Genomic DNA, 8,630 nt, shown 5'->3' on the forward strand with positions numbered 1-8,630 from the left:
AGTCCCTCCCAGCATCAGAGTCTTTTCCACTGAGTCAACTCTTCGCATGAGGTGGCCAAAGTATTGGAGTTTCAGCTTTAGCATCAGTCTTTCCAAAGAACACCCAGGACTGATCTCCTTTAGAATGGACTGGTTGGATCTCCTTGCAGTCCAAGGGTTAGAAATACCTATTTTTCTCAACAGAGAAAATTTTCATTCAAGTTAGATCAATTGTGGAACTATTTTTTGAAACCAGTGTTTCTCTGTGAAAGGCGGGTTATATGCTAGGGTTCGTTTAAAAAAAAGGGTAATTTGGTCTTTATACAGAGAATATCAGGTTTCTTTACTGGTTAGAAGCTAACACCTTTCTTTCTTTCTTTTTTTTTTTTAACTTATAAAGCTATTGCTTCATTTTAACATCTCCAAGAAAGAAATGAACAACTGAGACCCTTTTTAATGTTTTAAAGATAAGTGCTGCAACAGTGTGTATGGAAACTCTATACTGTGTGCAGATAGCACAGAATTGTTCAGATAGAAGTGGCATTTGAACCATGGTTTACACAGTGTATCTGGGCAAGTTGATTTAGGGGATAAGTGGATTTGGTGGAAGATTACCACAACAGTTCCCCCTTCCCTCCCCGATTTTAGTGTTTTCTGCCATTTATTTAGCATGAGTTGGTCAAAGGTTTTTCCCTCATTCAATTTTCTTTTTTTTTTAATCCCTATTTGAAAAAGTTTCCCTATGAGACAAATGTTTGACCCTTTTGTATTCTGTGTCCTCCCCTCCCTTTCCCTTTCTTGACTGGAAAATGCAGCTGCACACATTTTTTGTTTAGAGACAATGGATCACATGCTGTGTCACCTAAATCTATGACCAAGAGGCAGTTTTATCCCTCAGAGACCGAAATGCTTCAGTTGTCCTGGATATGTGACATCATGTAGCATTATAATCAAACATGCGTCTTTTTGCAGTCGTACTTTAGGGATTTGAACCTATCCTCTACTCTCAATATTGGATTTTACAGGATCAGTTCAGTTCAGTCGCTCAGTCATATCCGACTCTTTGTGACCCTATGAATCACAGCACGCCAGGCCTCCCTGTCCATATTTATAACAGAGAATCTTTAAAACAAAGAATGTATTGTAGGAAAAGGTTGTGAGTTCCTTCAATATGGCTTATTTTTTTTTCTTACCTAAGAGTTACCAAAGTTATCAGATATTGTGAGCTAGTAGAATATTAAAGTTTTTAGCATTGTATTTGTTACACAATGCCTTGCAAATAGTATGTGCTCAATAAGTGTTACAGTATTATTACTACCAGTGTGGTAAATTAGCAAAAAAATTGTTTTCGTGATTTAAAAATGATGAACTTGAGATTTTGAAAATAGTATCTGTAAACTGCTAAAATATTTAATGATGAGCTTGTTGTAAGCTTATTGTATTGCTGAGTCAATCTAGTAAATGTAGTACTATGGCTTCCAGTCTTGAGTAGTGGGTACATTTTATAGCTAATTAATAAAAATGGTTTATTCCTAAGGAGATGAAGATGAGGAAAGGAGGGGAAATTGAATGGAAATTCCTTTTATTATATAGCATATCTTAATCAGAGACCAAGCTTAAATCACAGTAAATAACTGAAGTAACTGCCAGGCAATTCTGATAAAATTCATAAACATCTTGGATTTCTGTGTTATACCTTAATTCTGTGGTAGATGTTTTCTGTGGAAAGCATTGTTTAGTCATCTGAGCTAAGTGAATGACAGCTTGTTTCCCCTTGCTAGGGTTACCATAGCCTGTCAGATGATGTTTTATATTGGTTACCTTAAGGTGATTGGATGGAAAAGCCACAAGTCTGAGAAGGGGCCTACTCTCTGTTTGCTCTTTTGACACTTCTAAGATTGTTTAATTTACTGGTAACAATAAGTTCTTGGTGAGAGGTAAAATGACAAGTCAATAGACATGTTTCCAAATGTCTTAAGAGCATGTAAAAAGACATAATTAGAGATTGTACGTGTATAAAATTAAATATAACCAAATATTATACTCATTTGTCAAAAGTTTTAGCAATTTGGATGTTTAAAATGTTTATAGTGAGACTGATTTTAAATAGGAAGCTAGACTAGTAGGGTGAAAATGGTGAGAAACAGCTTTGTTTGTAGTTCAGATGCTGCCATATAGCTTGAGATTATCCATCCCTTGCTTTAAGCATGGGACTGACTGGAAGCCTTCTTCAGGGCCTCTCGGTATGATTGCTCAAGAGGGTTTCAACTTCTTTCCATTTCTAGTAGAACATAACAGATGGCGTGGTTCCTTTTCACTCCAGTGTAGTAAAAGTTTTTTAGAAACAGCAAAATGATTTTTCTCATTTATCCTTTCTGTATAATGAGGAAAGAAATATTCAGTGATGTTCAGGGGTATAAGAAAAAAATAAATTGTAATAAATTTGCTTCCTGGTGGTTCAGATGGTAAAGAATCTGCCTGCAATGCAGGAGACCCAGGTTTAATGCCTGGGTCAGGAAGAGCCCCTGGAGAAGGGAATGACTACCTACTTCAATTATCTTGTCTGGAGAATTCCATGGACAGAGGAGCCTGGCATAGTACATGGGGGTCACAAAGAGTCAGACATGGCTGAGCAACTAACACAAATGCACATCAAAAATTAGCTATTTTTTGATATCTTTTTTCAATACTACTCTTCATTTCCTAAAAACAATTATTATATGATATAATGAATTAAATATAAATTTACAATTAAAAAATTGTCTTACAAACAACTTACAGATATAGGGTTCTAAGAACTATGATATAGGTAAGATAAAAACTTAATTAAAATTGAAAAATGTAACATGAAACTCTAGAATAATTTGAAAAGGACTTTTAAAAATTATTAAACACATTTATAGAACTGAATTAATTGCAATTAATTCCTTATTTGCCATGGATTTATTTTAATGTATACATGAAAAAGCTTTTATGTTCATGGGAATTGCTGGACTGAGAGCCTGATTTTGGGGGTTGTTTAATTTTATATACATGAGTCCATATTTTTAAGGTACTATAGATATTATCCAGAAACTTACAATATAGTAATATTTTGAAAGAAATTATTTTGTATATTTTAACTTGGTGAGAATTCTGTCGATTCAGGATAGTAGATTCTGAACTAGTTGGATATAAATAAAGCTATGTATGTAGATGGGGCTTCCCTGGTGGCTCAGTAATAAAGAATCCACCTGCCAATACCGAAGACCCAGGTTTGATCCCTGGGTCAGGAAGATACCTGAAGAAGGAAATGGCAATCCACTCCAGTATTCTTGCCTGGGAAATCCCATGGACAGAGGAGCCTGATGGGCTATGGTCCACGGGACCGAAAGAGTTGGACATGACTTACCGACTAAACAACGACATGTATGTATGTATATTATTGTCCTGTTTGATTATAGCATTATATTGCCACTGCCTCTTTTATTATTCAGAATGTCGTTACTAGTGAAAGCTTAGCATACTTCATTTCATAGGTAGTGTACTTGGTTTGTTTGTTTTTATATATAAATTATTGTGTATTAGAATGTTAGCATTAGGCAGAGCTGTTAATAAAGGAACGTAAACTCTTCAGGGGCTATTAATAGCAATCAACTTTAAAAAGTTCTGAAAGTTTATATATGGTTTAAATTCTTTTAGATTATTAAACTAGAAAGATTTGAAGAAAGATTCGGTCATGCGGCACGATTGGTAAAAGATTGACATAACAGAGTTCATGGAAACAGTAAAAGGAAGTGAAAGTCACATCATAAAGAACATGATGAAACTGTTATTGCAGCACTCTTCTGAGAAGTCCTAATTTGTGCCATACCAGCGGGTGTCATTAGTTTAGAAGGAGGCCCTCCTTAATGCTAGAACTTTTTAAAAACTTCTAAACTTTAGAACATAAAATATTGTTATGGATCTTATACTCTACTTTTTAAATTTGAGAGATACAACATTTATATATATATACTGCTTTAGAAAGAAAGCTAATAATAGTTTAAAAATTAATCATAGTAATAATAATTAGACTTTCCTGGTGGCTCAGACAGTAAAGCATCTAGTATTAATTACCAGCTAGTATTCATTGTGTCCTTACTCTCTACCTCTGTTCTAAGTCCTTTATATTCTCATTTAGTTTGTACTGACAATCTTATGAAAGTAGGTACTGTTAGAATTCTACATTGATAGGTCTTCTAGTCTGTTGAGTAGCAGAGCTGGATTTGAACCCAGGAGTATCTCTTCACAACTCATGCTTCCTCTTAAACCCTCTGCTTCACTGCCACCAGATTCTAATATTAATAATAATGATTTCTATTTTATGACTTATAATATGAAATTGTCTTATCTTTCACAATTTTAACTTCAAATGTACTGCCTCCTCATGTTTCTATTCAGTATTTTCTAGTATTACATACATTTATTCCTTTCTCAAGGAAGAAGCCTTTCATTGTATAGTTGTACACTATTTTACCATATAACTAACAACTGTGACAACAGACCTGTGAGTGTAGTAGGAATAAAAGGTTTCTTCTTGAAGGACCAGGAGAGATGATTCTGAATAGTATAACTTTTATACCTCTCTTTTTCTCTTTTATCACATTACTTTATGTAAAGACATTATACTTATAATCCAATATAGCTAATATGTTATCTTTGGAATATATTTAAAATTCCTATATGCATTTAGGTATTTCTGGCATTTTAAAGTTCATATTATAGTATATTTCCTGCTTAACAGGAGATTATTTATTCTGTATCTTCAACTGTTAAATTATAAGTAGACAAAAAGGGTCTCCTAAGTAGTTGGGAAGAAACTTTCAAAGTTTATGCACTAAATTCATGTACCTTAATGTGGACTCTTTGCCCTTATCAAATCTGTATGAAATTCTAATGAAACTTAGCTGGCTTTCCAGTCTATAGCAGATAATGTTTCTATAATTGTATTTCCATGTTTTTAATAGAATGCTCTGAAAGCCAAATTTTCTTTTAACCCATTGAGTGGTAAAACATAATATGAACTGATAGAAGACTATTGATGGCCTTTATTTACTCCCTTCTTAGTGTGAATATACATTTTTCTGCAGAAATATTAACATCTTTCTTATGGGGTCCTGTCTCAGACCTCAATGACACGTCGTATAACATATCACACATACATCGTAGTCTCTTTCTAAAATCCAAAATACTCTATAAATTCTGAAATATATCTGCCTTCAAGGATATTAGATAAGGGATCATATACCTGTATAATCAGATACAGTGACTACAGTACAACTGAGAACTAGCATATAGAACTAAGATTAGTCCCGTAACTCAAGCATAGCAAATGTGAGACCTTTCAGTGTAAAGCAGTGTTTGTAACTGGAATAATACATAGATCTCTTTTAAAGAAAATAATTATAGATTCCATTTTTAGAATCACTGACTTTAGTATCTGAAGTAAGTTTATTTTTGTCTTTTTTTCCTTTATATTGCTTCTGAAATGAAAGCACAAAATGAAAATTTTTAAAACTTGCGTCCCCGAGAGTTTATCCATGGCACATACTAATTGAGAAATACTGAGAAAGTGGCAAATAGTCCTATATACTTGAACAATCCCTGTGAGTATTATTCTTTGCCAAATCTTTGTTTACAATAGCCTGAATCATGTATGTGTTAAGTCGCTTCAGTTGTGTCCGAGTCTTTGTGACCCTATGGACTATAGCCCACCAGGCTCCTCTGTCCATGGGATTCTCCAGGCAAAAATACTGCAGTGGGTCGTCATGCCCTCCTCCAGGGAGTCTCCCAACCCAGGGATCAAACCTGCATCTTCTGTGGCTTCTGCATTGCAGGCAGATTCTTTACCGCTGAGCCACGGGAGAAGCCCTTCATATATGCAACTAGGAGACATACAAACATTAGTGGAGTTGGGAAGGCTAAGATTTTTCTTGCAAGCCACCAAGCATTTCTGAACACTTTGAGTGTTTTTGCTATGTGCCAGACAGCCTGGCACTTGGATGAAGAGGTGAGAGGAAAGTGGAGCAGGGTTGGGATGGAGAGAGTGGGCTTCGGAAAACGCAGGTGTTGTCCTGGATGCACTGCCTCACAGGAAATGGTTTTGGCAAAATCACTGGCTCTGAGGCTATTTCTTCCACAGTAAAATGAAAGGGTTGGAGTATATCTCTTGGCCCCTGTTCGCTTTGGTGTTCTGTGACCTGCTGCCATGGAAACAATACAAACATTGAAGTGGGGCTTAAACCTCACCTTCCACTTGGAACCACATTTTCCCTTTGACTCCTAAGGCTTCTAGATCTGCCTCAACTATGAGAGACATTAGAGGAAAGGACACAAAGGTAGACTGAGTCAAGACCAGCGTGAATCATAGTTAAGGGGTCAAAATATTTTTCCTATATTTAAAAAGTATGATTTTTAAAGGGGATGAGAAGAAGCACCCTCTTGAACAAAAAATGTACACCTGACTTTTAATTACTACCTTTCACCTCCAGGGAACTGTCTTCTACCTACGACCAGCTGGCAATCACTGTCATTACGAGCAACTCTTAGTGATAGTAAGTCAAAGTTCTCAAATGTAGGGAAGCAGAAGAAACTTAAGAACCAGTGCTCTGAAATATGGGATAATTTACTTCAGAGATATTTCCATCAGAAACTAATGTTAACATGTGTTTCCAGCGACATGGCGAACTAAGTACCTGGAGCAGCCTTTCTGCTGAAAACAACCTAAAATGCTGGATCAAATTCATCAGTGCTCATGCCCAAAAGTAAAGACTGTTTAAACCAAATATTAATTGGAAACCCAGTGAGGTAAGCTGAGTACTGAAGCTGGCTGTTGCCTTGAAGGTATTTACCAAGTCAAGTGAGCTTCTGTTTTCATGGCCTTGTGGGGGCTCAGGGATCATGAATCAAAACCCAGAGCCAGCTAAAGTAAAAACATTTAGGTCTTCCCCGGTAATAGCGCTTTACCATAGGTATAAGAGTGATCTAGAAATTCTTTCCCAACAAAGAAAGTTATCTTTCTAGAATATTGCTGTGAACAGGAAAAATAAATCTCTACTGAAAATTTGTTACCACAAACCAGCCCTGACACTTGTTTGCAGCTTGAATTCACATTAGACTGAAAGCTAAGAATTTTAACTGATCCTGGATTGTTGCTACTCCCAGGGGCCTGACAGAAGTAGCACAAATCATAATCGTGAAAGAATTCCTGTTGGTAAAGTTTTAATGAAAAAATGAGATGCTTAAAATAAAAGTTTACAAACCATCTAAGGAAATAGGGCACAATGTAAGAGAATCTGTATTCAGACCTGCAGTTAGATCATGTCTTGGGGTTATCAGATATAAAATATAAAAGAAGTATATCTAATATGTTCAATGAGGAAAAGAGCAAACATTTTGTAAAAGAATCAGAAGTTCTAGAAATGGAAATATATAGTAACTGAAATTAGAATACAAGGGATAGATAAAAGCAAATAGACCCCATTGGAGAAAAAAATGGTATAACAAAAGATAAACCTGAAGAAATACAGAGAGACAAGAAAATGAAAATTATAAAAGAGGTTAGTAAAGGGGAAATATTTAAGAGAAAACATGGAGCGCTTTGAAAGGATTTTCAGTTTTCGATAGCAATAATGGAAATAGAGACCATGAAACTAATAAACTCAGTGAAAATAAATCTAGAAACTGACCTACTCTGAAGTGAAAGTGTTACTCCCTCAGTTATTTCCAACTCTTTGCGACCCCATGGATTGTAGCCTGCCAGGCTCCTCTGTTCATGGATTCTTCAGGCAAGAATACTGGAGTGGGTTGCCATTGAACTACTCTAATTCAACCCAGAATTCTATAGCTAGCAAAAAAAATAACTTTTGAGAACAAGGGCCAAGTAAAGACATGCTCAGAGAAATTTGAAAGTTCACTAGCAGACCGCTTTTTTTTTTTAGATTGAAGTATGATTGATTCAGTGTTAATTTCTGCTATTTAGCAAAGTGATTCAGGTGTACATATATGTATATTCTTTTTCATATTCTTTTCCATTATGGTTTATGAAAGGATATTGAATATAGTTGCCTGTGTGATAAAATAGGACCTTGTTTATCCATTCTGTATATAATCATTTGTGTCTGCTAACTCCAAACTCTCATGCTGTCCCTCCCCCACCTCCCTAGCAGACCATTTAAAATAGAAGGAAAATGGTCATTGAAAGTCTGAGATTCAGGAAGGAATGATGATCAAAGGACAGTGGTAAGTGTATGTTAAAGAAGTGTAATTTAATTTTCAAAACTTGTATAAACAACAATAATAGTGTCTTAAAAGACGCTTACTCCTTGGAAGGAAAGTTATGACCAACCTAAATAGCATATTCAAAAGCAGAGACATTACTTTGCCAACAAAGGTCCGTCTAGTCAAGGCTGTGGTTTTTCCTGTGGTCATGTATGGATGTGAGAGTTGGACTGTGAAGAAGGCTGAGCGCCGAAGAATTAATGCTTTTGAACTGTGGTGTTGGAGAAGACTCTTGAGAGTCCCTTGGACTGCAAGGAGATCCAACCAGTCCATTCTGAAGGAAATCAGCCCTGGGATTTCTTTGGAAGGAATGATGCTAAAGCTGAAACTCCAGTACTTTGGCCACCTCA

General features: G+C 35.7%; 1 protein-coding gene across 5 annotated transcripts in view; it reads left to right on the forward strand.

Moving 5' to 3' along the window:
* FOXN2 (forkhead box N2) overlaps positions 1–8,630 on the forward strand; it is a 56,252-nt gene that overhangs the window by 13,171 nt on the left and 34,451 nt on the right. The window contains exon 3 of one of the 5 annotated variants that reach the window (XM_010855889.1): positions 6,676–6,807. The exons of 3 other annotated variants lie outside the window; for them this stretch is intronic. The gene's annotated coding sequence lies outside the window, so the exon portion shown is untranslated. Of the gene's footprint in view, positions 1–5,788; positions 6,808–8,630 lie in introns of those variants that run through there. One more of the 5 variants, XM_010855888.1, reaches the window with a different exon arrangement.

Source organism: Bison bison, unplaced genomic scaffold, assembly GCF_000754665.1.
Source record: "Bison bison bison isolate TAMUID 2011002044 unplaced genomic scaffold, Bison_UMD1.0 scf7180017864370, whole genome shotgun sequence".
In the NCBI taxonomy this organism is placed as follows: domain Eukaryota; kingdom Metazoa; phylum Chordata; class Mammalia; order Artiodactyla; family Bovidae; genus Bison; species Bison bison.